Source organism: Falco rusticolus, chromosome 6, assembly GCF_015220075.1.
Source record: "Falco rusticolus isolate bFalRus1 chromosome 6, bFalRus1.pri, whole genome shotgun sequence".
Lineage (NCBI taxonomy): Eukaryota > Metazoa > Chordata > Aves > Falconiformes > Falconidae > Falco > Falco rusticolus.
In genome coordinates this window covers 15,051,396-15,069,127 of record NC_051192.1, presented here as the reverse complement: position 1 = coordinate 15,069,127, position 17,732 = coordinate 15,051,396, and positions in this window count along the sequence as shown.

Here is a 17,732-nt window from a genome sequence, read left to right as displayed (position 1 = left end):
GGGAGACATCAGAGTCTGTGTATGTAATGTCCAGAGCTTTCGCTTCTGCTGCTGTTAGCCATTTAATGTGCTTCTTAAGCCTCAGACCACTTACTCCCATTGCATAAGCTAGAGACTCCTCACAATGTTTCCAAGAAAATACACACTTGAATATCATTTTCGCTCCATCCCTTTGAATTCCTTTTATACTTGCATCTGGCAGGAAACAAGGGGGGGGGGGGGGGGGGGGGGGGGGGGGGGGGGGGGAAGATCCAATTTGCAAACACCAAAGTGCTGATGGCCAACATTTGCAATATTACTGGCAGACTACCTGCAAATAAGAGTTACTTACAAATCATTATTTGGCAGAAATGGGGGAGAAAAATGCCAGCATTCACATAGATGATTAATATCTGAAGAAGATTATTCAGCCAAGTCTACTCAACAGTATCAGATGGAGAAGTACTTTGTAAAGGTTACCTCTGTCCTTTTTCTTTCTCTGTTTTCTTGCTAACCCTGTTGGCCTTTCATAGATATCAAATTCGTGTTTCCATCTCAACACAGCGAATAAAGAGCTCCCTTTAGAAACGGACTTTTTTTGATAGAACTGGGGATATTTCTGTAATGGAACCAGCAACCTGAACCTTCTGCTCTGGACTTTAATATGAACATATAAGACTTTCCCTGGCTGCCCTCCTTTTATAACCAGCTGCCTAAAAAATATTTTTCATGCTTTGCGATACTAGGTGTACTTTTTAATGAAGGTTTAAAGAATTTTCTCAAAAGTTCCTCTGAAGCCTGCACGACATAGTATTCCAGTGAAGTCTGTTTCTTGATTTGCCAGGCTGTTTACAAGGCTTGTAAGACAGTGTTAGAGCAGGAGATTTTCACTTTAATTGGCATTGCTCCTAGCTATTTAAGCAATGTGCTGAACTGTCTATCATCAAACCTGGGCAGCCAGAACCATTTCTTGCCACCAACTTGATACTATCTAGAGTTAAATACTCTACTTACAGACTACATAATAATGTTTGTGCTGTATCAGAGACTTTAGGAATCATTGTCTGTAAGTGCCCCAGGTATGTTTCTTATTCTAAATGTTTTGGCTCAATACAGGCCATCAATAAGACAAAAAGATCTTTTGGATAGTTAAGATCATCACTTCTGGCATATATTGCTATTGTTAGCTGTATTGTGATAAGATCTGGAGGTCTAAATAAGGATCAAGATTTTCTTTTTAATTGAGTGCTAACAAATTTCCCAAAAGGAGACTAACTGGAAAAACTGAGATGAAAGAGAAGTTAGATATGGACAGCATGGGCAAAAAAATCACTCGGATGGTTGGACTCAGAAACTAGTGCTTAATGGGTCATGCTCAGCCTGGAGGCCAGTGTCAAGTGGGTGAATTGGGATCTCTCCTGGGACTTGTCCTGTTTAATTTCGTTATTGATGACCAGAAGTAGGAGCTGTAGTGCACTCTCAGCAAGTTGTCAGATGGCACCAAACTGATGGGACCAGTTGATACAGTCCAAGGCTGAGTTACCACCAAAGGGATTCAGACAGGGTGGAGGAATAGGCTAACGGAACCTGATGCAATTCAACAAGGACAAATGCCCTCCAAGTAGGAAGGAAGAGCCATTTGCAGTGATGCAGGCTGGGGACTGGCTGCTTTGGGAGCAGCTCTGTGGGCAGCGTCCTGGGCCACCAGTTAGCAGTGATCTTTGGCAGCAACAAGGGCCAACAGCATCCTGGGCTGTATGAACAGGAGCAGAGCCAGCAGACTGGGGGAAGGAATTACCGCCTTTTACTCAGCACTCAGTTTACATCTAGACTACTACATCCAGTTTTGGGCCCCTAATACATAAAAGACTGATCAAGTAGAGTAAATTCAGTGGAGAGTTACCAAGGTGTTTGGGGGCTGGAGTACTTGCTTAGTGCAGACAGGTGGTGGGATTGTTCAACCCAGAGGAGTGTTTTTTGGAAGAGACCCAAGATCAATGTATAGTACTTACCAGAATGTTAGCAAGAAGATGTACCCAGGCTCTTCACATTGGTGCATAATGAAAGAATGGGAGACAATGGGTGTAAGCAGAAACAGGAGATTCCAAACAGAATAATGAAAGACAATTTCCCTGTGATAGTCCGGTATGGGAGCAACTCATCCTGAGAAGTTGTGCAGTCTCCATCCTTGGAGGTTTTTTAAAACTCAGTTGTACACAGTAATCTGGTCTGATCCCCAAAGCTGACCCTATTTTGAGCAGCTGGTTGGAGCAGAGACATCCTGATGTCCCTTCCATACTGAATTATCCTATGAACTTGTGATCTTGTGAAGTTTGACTTGGGATTTGTAGGCCATTGTTCTGATCTAAAAATCAAGGAACTCATTAGAAAAGATTCTTCTTAAATTTTAGTATGTTTTGGATTATACTTTGTTTGAGAATGTGTGGGTTCTGTTTTGATCTGGTATCTCAAGATGATGGCTCTTCAGATGAAAGGAGTCTGTGCTTGCTGTAAAGATGCAAAATCATATAGATGATAGGATGAAAAAGTGTTGCCTGTAAAGGGAAAATACTGCTGTATTGATAAGTATCCTAGGAAGTAATTTTAAAAATTGTCACTCCCTCTGTTTCTGAAAGGTGTTTGACAGAAAGTACATATTCAAATTATCCCCCCCCATCATATTTAAATAATTTCAAATAATTTCTACTTTTCTTTCTAATTACATGGTCAGAGATATACCTTCTGTTTTGTATGCACGCTGCTAAGCTTTGACACTGAGACTTTTATCCAGCATTTCAGAAGATACCGTATTCACCAGGCTGTCAGACAACTGAGGGTCAGGTCTTGTCTTTGCTTGAGTCTCACTATCAAACTACAGAGTTTAAGGAGGAAGTTGAAAGAAAATATATTTTTTTTATGAACGCTTTTGTGACTTTACCTGAAAATTTTATCATCACTTACCCACCTTCATTAAATTAGCTTTCATTCCCAAGAACTTCAGCATCAAACAACATAGTTGTTTGTGTTAGAGAAATGATTGGCTGGAACAAAAAAAGCTCGTTTCTCATTACTGCATATACCAGTTCAACCAACTATTCATAGACATATTCTTCACAGGTTTATCACACATACAGTCAAAGTAAGCTACACTTAGTACAAAAGTGTAATTATTTAAGGTCTAGTTATCATTCTCAGCAAAGAATCATAATTATCTTTATTTTCCCTGCTCATTAATCGTGTCATTTCCTCCAATTGTAGTGTTGATTACTTAACCTGACCTTTTCTTATTTCTTAATCTCTGAGAGCTTCCCAATACCTAAACACAACAGCACTGTAGGCTTCTGAATCTGTCCTTCATGACATACTTCTTGGTCAACTTGGCCTTGGACAGGACCTCAACAGCAAGCCTGAGAAAGCTTTGCTAGTGGGACATATCTCTGCTAGTATGTAAAAAAATGTCAGGGGCTATTTTCTTTTATAAAACAACTGGCACATTCATCAAACCCTCTTACTCTCAGAAATACTCCCCTGCTATTTCAGTGCTGACATCTATGTCTGAACTACTTTTTGGGAATATACTTTGACATATCCCAAGTCTTACACAGGGACTGGGAATCGTTTGAGGGTATGGTAGATATCCCAGGTAAAAGCTGTGCCAGTGAGCAGGGTGGCAATGCAACAGGATGGATGGTCAAGCTTCAGTTTATGAGTACAGACAGCCTTTGTGCTCAGTCTTTACAGCTTTTCACCAGAGTCTTGGCTGCTGGCTGTGGGACTTCATTTCTCTCAAGTTTTAAGGACCTGTGCTTATAATTCTGGATGGTTGAATCCACTGTTGATGGTTCAGTGTAGCAAATTCGGGTATATATAAAATCTGGGGATGACAATGTGGTTTTTCACCATGACATTTTAGACCATAACACATGGTGATTCTCCAGTACTTCTTGTTTAATTTAACTTTATGGCATCTGTCCCCCCAGAAGCAGTTTGAAATGCTGATGATTGAAGTCAATGCCGCTAGAATCCGCTTACTGAGCGTCAGAAACATTTCTGTCAAGTGGGCCATGTTTTTTGCTGAGCTTTTACCACAGTGGAAAGACTGCAAAGTTCAGTGCCTCTGCATGGCATGCAGTGTCTGTGAGTTCCTCCCCACTGCCTCCTTTCACCTCGTGTGCGCATAGTCCTTTTCCTCTTTAGGAAGCATTTTCGATGCAAATGCTACAGGCTTTTCTGGGCTGTGTGGCATTATGTGAGAAATCACAACTCCTGACCTCATCCAGTGAAGCATCAGTAGTTTAACAGATTGGCAGGGATGGGACAAAGTGCACTAAAACCCTGGAGAATTTAAGTGTCTGTTTAGCCAACTTGAAAGCATCTTGACATTCTTTTGACCAATGCCACTATTTGTTTTTCTGTAATAGCTTTGTTGCAGGACTAACTATAGTAGACAGATTTGCGATGAATTTCCCTTGGTAGTTTATCATAGCCAGAGAGAAAGTTAATTTCCATACCTTTTTCTTTGTACATGAGCTTGTGTAATATACAGTATCCAGCTGCTTTTCCAAAAGAAGAGTAAAACACATCTGCAATCTGAAACTTGACTGCATCTGTAGATTTTCCTAACCTCAGCCCTTACTTTGCTAGAACCTTAATGACACCTCCAACGATGTAAAACCTTTCTGATCTCTCCCTTCAGGACATAAATGGCTTGCAATCCCCGCCTTACAATACTCAAGCATTGATGAAAGGAATGGGTAATGGGAACACAGTAGGGAGTTATTTGTTATAGCAATTATTCCCAATAGTTAGAGAGAACTTAGAGTTTCAATGACTGAGCCTCTGCTTTCATACTTGAATGTGTTAGTTCAGTACATTGCCTTGCAATGTAATGATATTCTTGTTTACTGCTGATCCTCAAAAGATTGCAAAGTGTTTTAAAGAGGAGATCTGTAGTATTCCCTTCATTTTATAGAGAATTTGATTTACAGAGATAATTCAGTCCCTGTCATCTGGCTAGGCCAGGAACATAATCCAGAAATCATAGGTCTTCATTTGTTGCCTTTTTCCCCCTACAAAATCACTTGAATGCTTATACTAACACCAGGGAGAAATACAGTCTGCTTAATTACAACAGCCTTGTCCCAAGCATAACTATGTTTATGCTTAAAATCTAACATTTTCCATATGTTTTAAGCACAGATTTTCTATTAAGATCACAGAAATAATATTTTTGTCAAAGGACAATACTCATGTCACATGAAACCCATAAGAGTGATAGATATAACACATGAAAAACTAGTACAGGTGTCCACCAGCCCTCAATCTTACTTACAGCGATCATCTTTTTTGTTATAATTGCGAGAGAATTTTAAGGCACAAATAGCAATTAGGTTTTGAATTCCCATTAAAGCTATGAAAGTGAGCAAACTAAGTCCCTCTTGGGCTTTTCAAAGCCTACCCATCATTTTAGCATTTTTATTGATCTCTTCTGATTTAGCACAGAAGGCTAAGATGACCCTGTCACAGTATTCTGATGTCTTTCACACATATTGAAAATACAAATCATAAACACCCAAATTCAATGGTGATTTGTTCTGATATAAGACTAAAAAGAAAATAATCAGTCAGCCACATTGAAAAAAGAAAAGGATTAAAAATGCCCCACGCCAGTTTTACTTATAGCTAATTGCTGACAAATGAGTAGTTCAAAAATAGATCCTTTGAGGTCAATTCTGCAGTTAGCCTCTCCAAAGGTCTGGGGTAGTTCTGGTGTTTCTCAAGTGCTCTCACTACAGTTAACAAAACCTTAATGAGCTTTGGTTTCCAAAGAAAGACAATGACAAACTGTATGAGCCTCTCCTGTAACCTAGAATAAGGCAGCATTGGTTTTCTTTTTTGTTTTGGTTTGTTTTTTTAATTCAGAGGAGTTGCATGGTCTGTCTGCTGCCCTCTGGAGATTCACCACAGGTTATCCCCAAAGTGTCTTCTAAAATATCTGCTGTCCTTTTCCCCTGTAGCCTTTTTAAACTAACATGTTTGGTGTAGGGTACGGGCCAAAAGGCTGTTATAGCGCTCACCATCTCTAAGGTGCTGCAGTCTTAGCCTTCACTTTCCTCCTCTAATCATCCTCTGCACAGGCTATCCTTTTGCCCAGCTTGTGGAGGAATCTTCTGAAAGTGGACTACAGCTACTTTAGAAATGGCCATCCATCCGTGTTTAGCATGAAGCAGCTTCAAGGAGAAAGGCTGTGGCACCATAGAGAAAGTATTTGATAAACTTAAAAAGGTACCATGATGGAGAAGCAAAAGATGGGATTTAAAACATGAATCAGCCTGTCAGCACGTCCTACTTAAGAGATTGACCTGTGGGAATTTGTTTCTTTCTACATAAGATGCATATAGGCACAGGATCTGTACCTATATAGATGGACAATATCTTGGATCTTTCATATGGCAGAAAAGTAAGTGTGAACTTCTCCCAGGTGCCCAAATATTTACCACTTTGATCCACAGGGACCCCCAGCATAATCCGAAGGGAATTTTGTCACCTGTCTTCTCTATGGTAGGATTTGAATATGCTTTTCATAGCACACTTTCCTAGCAAAGAATGAGTGATGCTACACTGAAATTTTAGTGGAGGCTGAAATATCCACCTTAGTAAGAACAGTCTGAATATCTTCAGAAACCTTCTCTTCCAGCTGGCTTATGGATTAGAGGCCCTACCAGTGAGAACCTTCTGCTCACATGAACACAGATACTTGTGGGCTGGGTCTGGAGCCAGGCTTTTGAAAGGGTTTTGTTTCCCTTCCACCGTAACGAAGAGGAAATGTACCTATGAAAGTTGGGAGTTTCTAGAAGTGGATGTGCTTCAGTGATAATGGACCACTACTGGACATGACCTGTGTGATCTGTACTAGGTGTACAGAACAAAGAACCTTTTAGCTCCTCAGCAGGAGATAGAGAAATAAAAGGGGGTCCTCCTTGAATTCTTTCATCGACATTTATGTCACACCAACATACTATGGTTCAGATATGTATCTGTACCTTTGACATCTTCTCAGCCTTTCTGAGACTGATAGACTTCATGTCTGGACTTTTTTTTCAGAACAGATCTCCATTTATGCAACACCTAGACTTTATTTGCGTGTCTCCACTCTCTTCTTTTAGGTACAGTATGTAGTTGAGACGTAAACAAACAGAAACCCACCTGGGTTAATCCCCTATTTTAGATTTTTCCTGGATTTTTTTTTTTTTTTATGCCAGAAAATTGCAGTGAAGCTTGACACTTTCCTCAAAAGAAGTGATCTTTCATTTAGACATGCAATGGCACAATCCCAGAGGGAAGTTGAGAATAACAGACTTATTCGCATACTGATTCATGGTCTTCTGTAAAGTTCAGCCATTCCCCAGGATTTGCAGTTCAAAACAGGGTGAGATATTTGTAAATGTTTGATCTTTTCAATCAAATGAGCTGAAGAAATCTTTTTTGTTCTGATTATATACATATTCTGTGTAGTTTGTACACAAACACTACCTGCTTACAAAAATTTGGGATGCTATAGTCAACTTCTTGGGACAGGACAGACTTTCTGGGCAAGATTCATTTCACCCAATATTAGGCATCTGAAAAATAAAGCCTTATATTTGAGTAGAGGTGATTCAGTCACCCTGGGCTTTCTTGACCATTGGTTAAAAAAAGAAAAGAAAAGAAAAAAGAGGCACTTCTAGGGGATAACTTATCTGACGTTTCAAATTATCTTCTGTGGGGTGATAAACATACCCTAGGAGTGCATCTTTCTAATTGCTGATCGCAGAGAGCTTAGATGGCACTGGGTGGATGTTTCCTTATGAAAATTTCTGCCTCTGTGTCTGTAGAAAGTCCTGGTTCATGACTAAATAGCCCAAGTGTGTTAGCAATGGCATTAAATCAGCTCTTAACAGGTGGGATCCACCTTCCTAACTTCACTTATTTGAAAACAGAGCACTTAGGATCCCCCTCTTCAATAGGAAGAAAAAGAAACTTTCAGGGGGTAACTCAGTCCATGTAACCATGTAACTCAGTATTTATGTCTTAAGGTTGATTCAGTCAAGCTTGGGAGATTTCTCCCCTATTTTTCTTCACTAATTACAGAGGAGAAGCAGATGGCTGTAGTAGACACAAAGCCTGGCAATAAATTGCTGACAGATAGGGATCAGGATATTTTGCCTCAGACAATCCCATCCTAAAACACCAATCTAAAACCAGGAGGAATGAAGCCCATGTTGGAGATGTCTGTTCTCCTCCTTCACCACGGAGACAACCTTCAGTAGGCTTTTAGGCTATGATTTATTGTATAAACAAGGCAAGGGCAGAGGCTTTGTGTCTGATTATCCACGCCGTGAGGTTATCCGCACAGCTGAGGCACAGGCCAGGGTTAGCACGGAGTAGGGATTATTCCCAAAAGGTAGGCTGGAGGCAGCTGACCTATTTGGGGGGATGAGAGTTTGGCTGTATGCAGGGATGTGAGTCAAACCTTCTCAGCAAGAGCCAAAAGAGCAGTCCCTAGCCCATTTTATTTGCTAGTATAACCATAACCTTAAAGACCACGAGGTCAGAGGAACACCACCCGGCGACACCCGCTCTCTTATTGATTGTGCAAACCTAGAGGCAGGGCTGCCCCTAGCATGAAGAAAGAAACACCAGAAGCCTGAATCACAGTCAAGGTATAAAGGTACTGCCCTTAAATTTATTGTGGTTCTTTCAGTACTTTAGTGAGTGGGAAAGGGAGAGGGACGCAGAGGAGGCAGGGAGCCAGCTTTGTATCAGAGTACTGCTGGATCTCCTCCTCCTCCTCACTGCCCACCCCTAGGTGCAATAGTGTTGGCAGAAGGGCTGCTTTCCCATGAGGCACATACATCAGTGTCCCCACATGGGCGTCTATATTCAGCTGTTAAACAAACGCAATGAAGATACCAGCTTATGAGCCATTACACTACCTGGAAGTTTAAATAATCTGGGCTAGGACTTGAAGGAGGAAAGTTATGTTCAGTGTGTAAATGTTACGTTTTGAAAACATTTGGCTGGCAAATTTTCAGCTTTCATTTTCTCTCTTTTCCTTTCCTGCCCTTTTTCCTTTTTTGCAACTCAAAAAGGAAGCCTGAGGAGGGGAAAATAAAGAGGCCTGGGATATGAAAACTAAAAGAGCAACTTAAAATAATAAAAAAAAAATCTTGTTTGCTTTTCTGAGAAGAGCAACAGAAGTGTTTCCTAGGAACAGGGAATTGGCTTATGAAATCATAATATTACAAAAAAAAAAAGAAAAAAAAAGAGAGGCTTGACTTTGTTTTTGCCAGCCTCATTATTCACTTGTTAAACATAAGCAGCCTGATGGGTGAGATGTAAGGCAGAGATCAGAGATGGAGACTAAGTTTGCACCCTAAGGTTTATAATCAGAGTAAAAATTGTTTTCAGCGTGATCCATAAATATTAACTGGTTATTATCAGCCAAAGAAAATGAAGAAGTGTAGATCAGAGACATATTTATTTAAAGGCATGGAGTGAGCCAGTGTCAGACCCCCTTTCTGCGAAGAGCTCAGGCACATACTTAAACTCCTGTGATCCACTAAGAGATAAACACCTTTTTTTTTATGCATACATGAATTTGCTCTTCCTGTCTGGGCCAGCTCTTGAACTCAAATCCAGCACTTCTAGGTCCCCGGTTTAAGCTCTAAATGTACATATATATATTCCTGTCTTCTTCCTAGCCTTTGTATCAGCAAAGGAATAAGCAAAGCAAAAGCTGGGGGAAGATGGTGGTGTTTAGTATGAGCAAAGATCTTGATGCTTGGATCACATAAAGTTCAGTTTGGCATCCCCAGGCTCTGTTGCTGCAGAATATGAGCATATTTTCCACAGAAAGCATACTTCCTTAGTATTTGGAGAGTGTCTAGAAGAGTCTATTCTAACCACTGTTCCACAATCACAATGTGGAAACAAAAATAAAAGTACGTTCCCTTCTAACTTAACGCCAGAAAGAAAATGAGAGATAACCAGTGAAGAAACAACCTTAAAGTTTCCTGGAGAAAAAATTCAGAACTTTGGTCCACATGCAGCTATTTTGTAATTGATTCCTGATTGATGGTATACTGCAAGGCTATATATATTTTTTTTTTAATTAGTTAAAGTTCCTTAGCTCTGTACCAGGCAACAGTATAGCAATTAGTTATAGAATCATAGAATAATAAAATTGTTTAGGTTGGAAAGGACCTTTAAATTCTTCAGGTCCAACCATTAACCCAGCACTGCCAAGTCCACCACTAAACCAGGTCCCCAAGTGCCACATTTATGAGCCTTTTAAATAGTTCCAGGGATAGTGATTCCACCATCTCCCTGGGCAGCCTCTTCCAATGCTTAACCAACCTTTCACTGAAGACATTTGTCCTACTCTTTGATCTAAATGTCCTCCGGTAGAGCTTGAGGCCATTTCCTCCTGTCATATTACTAGTTATCTGGAAAAAAGAGACCGACCCCTGCCTGCCCACGACCTCCTTGCAGGTAGTTGTAGAAAGTGACATGGTCCACCCTAAGTCTCCTTTCCTCCAGACTAATCAACCCCAGTTGCCTCAGCTGCTTCTCATAAGATTTGTGCTTTAGACCTTTAGCCACCTTTGTTGCCCACCTCTGGACACGCTCCAGCCCCTCCACGTCCCCCTGCAGTGAGGGGCCCAAAGCTGAACACAGGGGTCCAGGGGCGGCCTCACCAGTGCCCAGCGCAGGGGGACGGGCACTGCCCTGCTCCTGATGGCCACACTCTTTCGGATACCAGCCAGGATGCTGATGGCCACCTGGGCCACCTGGGCACACAGCTGGCTCATGCCCAGCCGGCTGCTGACCAGCACCCCCAGGCCCTTTCCCACCAGGCACCTTCCCAGCCCCCTGCCCCCAGCCTGTAGCGCTGCCTGGGGTTGCTGTGACCCAGGGGCAGGACCTGGCACTGAGCCGTGTTGAACCTCGTGCAATTGGCCTCAGCCCATCAGCCCAGCCTGTTCAGATGCCTCTGCAGAGCCTCCTGCCCTAAAGTGGGTCAACGCACCCCCCAGCTTGGTGTCATTTGCAAACTGATTGAGGGTGCACTCGATCCCTTCATCCAGATTGTCAGTAAAGGTATTAAACATGACTGGCCTGAGCACTGAACCCTGGGGAACACTTGTGACTGGTTGCCAACTGGATTTAACTCTATTCACCACCTCTCTTTGGGCTCAGGCACCCAGCCAGTTTGTTACCCAGCAAAGAGTACACCAGTCCAGGAGTACATCTGTACAGCTTGTGAGCAGCCAGTTTACTCGGATCCAGGTAGACAATATCCACAGCCTTTCCCTAGTCCACTAAGTGGGTCACCTTGTCATAGAAGGAGACAGGTTAGTCAAGCAGAACCTGCCTTTCATGAACCCATGCTGTCTGGTCCTGATATCCTGGTTGTCCTGGACATGTCACATAATGGCACTCAAGATAATCTGCTCCATAACCTTCCCTGGCACCAAGGTCAGGCTGACAGGCTTGTAGTTCCCTGGATCCTTCTTCCAGCTCTTCCTGTAGGTGGGTATCACATTTGCCAACCTCCAGTCAACTAGGGCCTCCCTGATTAGCTGGGACTGCTGATAAATGATGGAAGGTGACTTGGTGATCACTTCTGCCAGCTCCCTCAGCACCCTCGGGTGGATCCCATCTGGTCCCATAGACTTGTGTGGGTCTAACTGGTTGCTAAACATTGCCCCTTGTATTGTGGGGGCTTCATTCTGCTCCCTGTTGCTGTCTTCCAGCTCAGGGGGCTGGGTACACAGAGAACAACTGATTTTACATTTAAAGATGGAAGCAAAGAAGGCATTAAGTATCTCAGGTTTTTCCTCATCCCTTGTCACTATGTTTCCCCTCGCATTCCATAAAGTATGGAGATTCTCCTTAGCCCTCCTTTTGTTGTTAATGTATTTATAGAAACATTTTTTTTGTCTTTTATGGCAGTAGACAGATTAAGTTCTAGTTGGGCTTTGGCCCTTCTAATTTTCTCCATACATAATATCATGACATCTTTGCAGCCCTCCTGAGTGCCTGCCCCTTCTTCAAAGGTCATAAACTCTCCTTTTTCCCCTGAGTTCCAGCCAAAGCTCTGTTCAGCCAGGCCGGTTGTCTTCCCTACTGGATCGTCTTTCAGCACATGAGCGTGGCCTGCTCCAGGGCCTTTAAGATTCCCAGAAGATTAAGCCTTCCTGGACTCCTTGGCCCTTCAGGACTGCATCCCAAGGGACTCTGTCAACAGGAACAGGCTACCCTCCCGAAGTCCAAGCTGGCAGTTCTGCTGACCCCTTTCCTTACTTCTCTGAGAATCAAAACCTAACCTTTTGTGATTGCTATACCCAAGATGACCTCCAACCATCACATCACCCACAAGTCCTCTGTTCACAAACAACAGGTCCGGCAGGCCTCCTTCCCTAGCTGGCTCCCTCACCAGCTGTGTCAGGAACGTCTCTTCTACACACTCCAGGAGACTGTTCCTTCTCTGCTGTATTGTACTTCCAGCAGATATCTGACAAGCTGGAGTCCCCCATGAGAACAAGAGTTAATGACTGAGGTTTCTCCCAGTAGCTTGAAGAATATTTGTATAGAATATGGTCTCTTCCCTTTTGAATACAAGCTAAATTTTTTGGAGTTGTTCTTAATAATAATCTCTGCATTTTTAAGGTAGATGAAATACAGGCTCAGAATGGCTCCCATGACATTCTTAAAGTCACTTTTGATGCCTCTTTTACAGCCGTAGTTAAAAGCCCACAGAGGAGACTTTTCTTCATGATAAGAGAGCTCACCTTGTTACCATCGTTTCTTTTTTCTCATGATACTAAACATTCAGTTAACCTTTGCAGTATTTTATGGCAAACCCCTCTACCTTAAAACCCCAAAACAAGACCCACCCCTTGCAACCTTCCCCACTCTAACAACAACAATAATAACAATAATAATAAAATAATCCAGTCCCAAGCTAACAAACAGACAGAACTCGCCTCCTATGATTAGCCTGGCCAACATATGCAACTAATTCTCAGAGAGGTTTTCTGGAAAACCAGTGACAAGATAGGTACTGTGGGCTAGCCCCGGGCAGTCAGCAGTGGCAGAACGCCTCACACAGCCTCATGTGTAAAGTTTCTGAACTGACACAAAGCTTAATGGAAGTCAACCCTGACGACTGTGGCCAACCGACTGTAAGTGACATTCTGGGTGCCTTGCCACTATGCATCCATCCTTCTTCCCCTGCTACACTCTCCAACACCCCCCCCCCTTCCCCTTCTGCTTTTCCCCCTTGAAGGTATAATGTCTCCTGTGGGAAGCCTTGATGCTAAAATGCCATTCGTACTCTTTGTCAGGTGATTTGCCAGCTACCAACTCCTGTGTAATCAGTGCAGAGTCCTTAGGACAGGAGAGGGCTGTGGACTTGTTTTTGGAAGGAAGCAAACAAGCAGAGTAATGTTCTGGCAAATGGCAGGCTGAGATAGTGTCTGAAAGCACCGTCTGCTTACTCTGAGATGACTGAATCCAGAGAAGGCTCTTTGGGGGAAAAAATGCCTATCTGAAGTGCTGAGAGTATCTAACAAGCCCCCCTCAAAACAAGTATTTTTGCAATTAGTGCCTAAATCTAGATTTTCAAAATTGGGAGCTGACTTGAGCTGTCTCACTGGTTCGATAAATAGCTTTGTGTGTAGTATTTTTGAGCAGGTTCATGACTCCCTTTTGAGGCAGTGAAATCAGCCTATTTGCATAAAGCAAAGTATGGATCTCTCTACAGTGCTAATGCCTTGTATCACATCGATCACTTCTCCTCAGAGGTTTCTAGAGTGCTTTGCAAACACTGGGAATGCCAGTAGGTATGTAACAGAAGTCTCCTTTTTTTAGGCCTTGCACAAATATGGCATGAAAGCAAAGCGTTGTCTTCAAAAATGCACAGTCTACATGGGTAAGATAGACAAAGTTGACAGGAAAAAGAAATATGGGAGGGTTAACAAAGGCTGTTGTTGTGTAGGTGATGGAATTATAAACAAACAGAACTCTGCTCTCATCAGTGAAGACTGAAATCCTTGCTGCTAAACCATAGTTTGCCCTGGCCTTACAATTCCTCCACAAAAAAAGTGATATTATCTTCATTTTACAGTCAGGAAAAGAGAGGGCAAACAAGTAAAAGTACTGTTTTCTAAGAGGGAAGGAAGTAAAACCTGGATCCCAAGTCTTCTCCTCTAACTAATTTTATCTATCTCCTCCAGCTGCAGAATCACATTGTAATTTTACGAAATATTCCAGTGTTTCACAGCAATGTCACAATCCCAGAATGTTTGGAAGTGGTTTTATTAGAGTAACTGTTCCTGGAGATATACATTTTGTATGAAAAACCTCAGAGTTTTGTTGTTGTTTTTTTAAATGATTGACAATCCCTAGGCTAGGCCATAGAAACATGAAAATCTGTATTTAAAGGGCTCTGCAATTTTAAGAAATATATATTAAAAGCTGTCATTTCTAATGATTTTGAAATGCTGTTTGACAATGTCAGTAATTGGGTCAGTTGTTTTAAATGTAAGTGTAGGCCACAGCTCCATGAAACTGCCACTGTAAGTATAAACTGTGAAGGATTTTCTCCCTCCAGGTATGGGTTTGGGTGCAAATCTGGCTTCACAGTTTGCTCAGTAGCAATTAGTTATATATTTCTATACCTATTCAAAGACAAGCCTTTGCTCTTGGTCAGAAGAGCAGGGAATACTTGACAACAGGAGTATACTTTTCTATTGATAAATGATCCTCCTTTAAGTTACTAAAATCCTGGTTTTAATATATTGCTTGCTTTAGTTATTTGCAGGGGCACTGTAAGCAAAATTAATTTTGCTCTACATGCATGGGTTTGTTTTGGAAAAAAGTATAGAGGTTGTGAAGATGGAAACACCCTGAGTTCAGTGATATGATCAGTACTTTTTTTATATGAAAGAAGCATTTAAGCAATAAATTCCTAACAATGTTAGGTGAAGCTTAATGAAGTCCTTCCTGTAAACAGTGGTCTTAGTTATGAAATTAGTAACGGAAATTATCTTCATAGTACAGCTATTTGGGGAGAAAGGAAGCTAATAGGGAAATGTGGACAAAAGGCAGCAGAGGACATTGTAATGAATCTATCCAGACAAACAATTTGTGTCTCAAGCTCTTAGGGCCAATACTGCCTGTTTGCATTTTGATGGGTGCTAATGCAATAGTCCTGAGTGCGCAAGAACTAGTATACAAAGATTGTCACTCTAGGTAAATCAGCAAAGTCTTAGTAAATAATCTTCCGGCATATATCCTCCCTTTCCACACCAATAAATGCATCGTTGATGCCAGTAATTTGTAATACTGCCATAATGTTGAACTCATAGCAGAACAAGGTTCCTCTTTCAGGTGGCTTGAGAAATAGGTGCTGGAAGGAGAGCCTGGCATTTGGAGGGCAACTGTTATGCAGCTGATACTTGGGACTATGAAAACCCTTCCAAGGGCTTGCCTTCAGGCAAAAGGAGACAGACTTTTAGTTCTAACTAATTGACAATTTTCTGTCTTCCTCTGTGAAAGCGGTCAATCTAATGACTCAGGGGCTGCCATGCAACTGGTGAACACATACCACATTTTGAGGAAGTATGCAAAGGAAGCACCTTTTGGAGGAGTGCAAGGGAGGTCAGCAGAAGAAGCTGACTGCCCTGTATCAGAAACAGTGTGGCCAGCAGAATAGGGAAGTGACTGTCCCCCTGTGCTCGGCACTGATGAGGCTGCATCTTGAATTCTGTGTTCAGTTTTGGGCCCTTCACTGCAAGAAAGACATTGAGGTGCTGGAGTGTGTCCAGAGGACAACGAAGGTGGTTAAAGGTCTAGAGCACAAATCTTATGAGAAGCAGCTGAGGCAACTGGGGTTGATTAGTCTGGAGGAAAGGAGACTTAGGGTGGACCATGTCACTTTCTACAACTACCTGCAAGGAGGTCGTGGGCAGGCAGGGGTCGGTTTCTTTTTCCAGATAACTAGTAATATGACAGGAGGAAATGGCCTCACGTTGTGCCAGGGGCGGTTTAGATTGGGTATTAGGCCAAATGTCTTCAGTGAAAGGTTGGTTAAGCATTGGAAGAGGTTGCTCAGGGAGATGGTAGAATCACCATCCCTGGAAGTGTTCAAAAACCACGTAGCTGTGGCACTTGGGGACCTGGTTTAGTGGTGGACTTGGCAGTCCTGGGTTAATGGTTGGACTTGAAGATCTTGCAAGTCTTTTCCAACCTAAATGATTCTATGATTCTGTGACCCAGCAGGAATGAAGAAGAAAATAGAGAGGAAGGATCACTGGAGGACTTGAAAATGTGCTGTTTATACTTTCTAACAAAAATATGATGGCAAAAGTCAGGGAGAAATTAGAAATTGCACATCAGCACTGGAAGGCTTGATTCTTATTTAAGGTTTAGAGGTGAGTAATAGCTTTATGATTTAAAACATATGGCCTATCAGACAATAATTTTCAAGTAGAAGCTCCTATACCCACTAACAGTGCGTGATTTTGCGTACCTCAGATACTGCTGGATTTCATTTTTATATGGAGTAGAAAGTTATAATTTCCTTCTTTCACAGGAAAGATATGGAGTGCAAACATGAAAACTGTGTGAGCGACTATGTGAGCAAAACTATTTGTACTCAAAAAGCTTTGGAGATGCAGCCTAAATGTTTTACCCAAGGTCACATAAAGAATCAGTAGCAGAGATTGAAATTCAGTTTGAATCTGCTGAGTCCCATTCAAGTGCCCAAACGACGAGACCACCATTTTTAACTGATGTTTAATCTGTCATCTGAGACTTAAAATGTTTTGAGGTGACAGAAACTGACCCCCCAAAAAAACAAGTTTTATATGAAAATATTTTCTAGTCTAAACAGTTATGTTAAATGAACCATTAAAAATTAAGCATTGAAATGAACTGACCTGAACAACAAACTAAAACATGCCTGAGGCATCAAACAGGTTTCTATTTTTTTCCTTTTATTTATGATGGGCGATGTGACAAAAGAATTCACTAAATTCTGAATACTAAATAAATCAGTCATAGCTCAAATGCCACTTCAATAATTTTTCCAAGGAACAACCACCACGGTAGCTTTTCTTCATTTTTGCCCCTTTTCTCTTACCTGGTATGTAAAATGTCTCAAAAATGGAGGAGAACTGCAAGGTAATGAAATATAAATTGCCAAATCCACCAAAACTACTTGGTCATCTAAGATATAACGGGTTAAAAGCTGGCCCAAATATCTGGAATTGTATCCTTGTACCTCCATGTAACTCTTACTGAATCTTAAATGTGTCTCAGTCAGGAGCTATGTGGCATGTGGCCACCCTATTTTGAAGGGTAAGAGAGCAGAATAGCATGAATACAGTCAGATTGTGACAGTTGTATTTGGGACCAGATAACTGCCCAGATGTTATTTACTGCTAGGATACAGTCTTATTGTATTACTGTGAGCAATGGTCCTAATCACAGGGGACTTTTAATCTATCTACCATAGTGTGGTATGCTGGTCCTTTCATTTTTGCTTGATTTTGTTCTGTGATAAAAACATTAACAGCTATGAATTACTCTGTGACAGGTTTCCCAGGTTTTTTTCAATTTGAAGTCAAACAAAACCAAAACAAAAATATATTCAGAAAAAGTGATCAGGTTTCTGCATATACCCTAAATCTCTTCTGCTGATG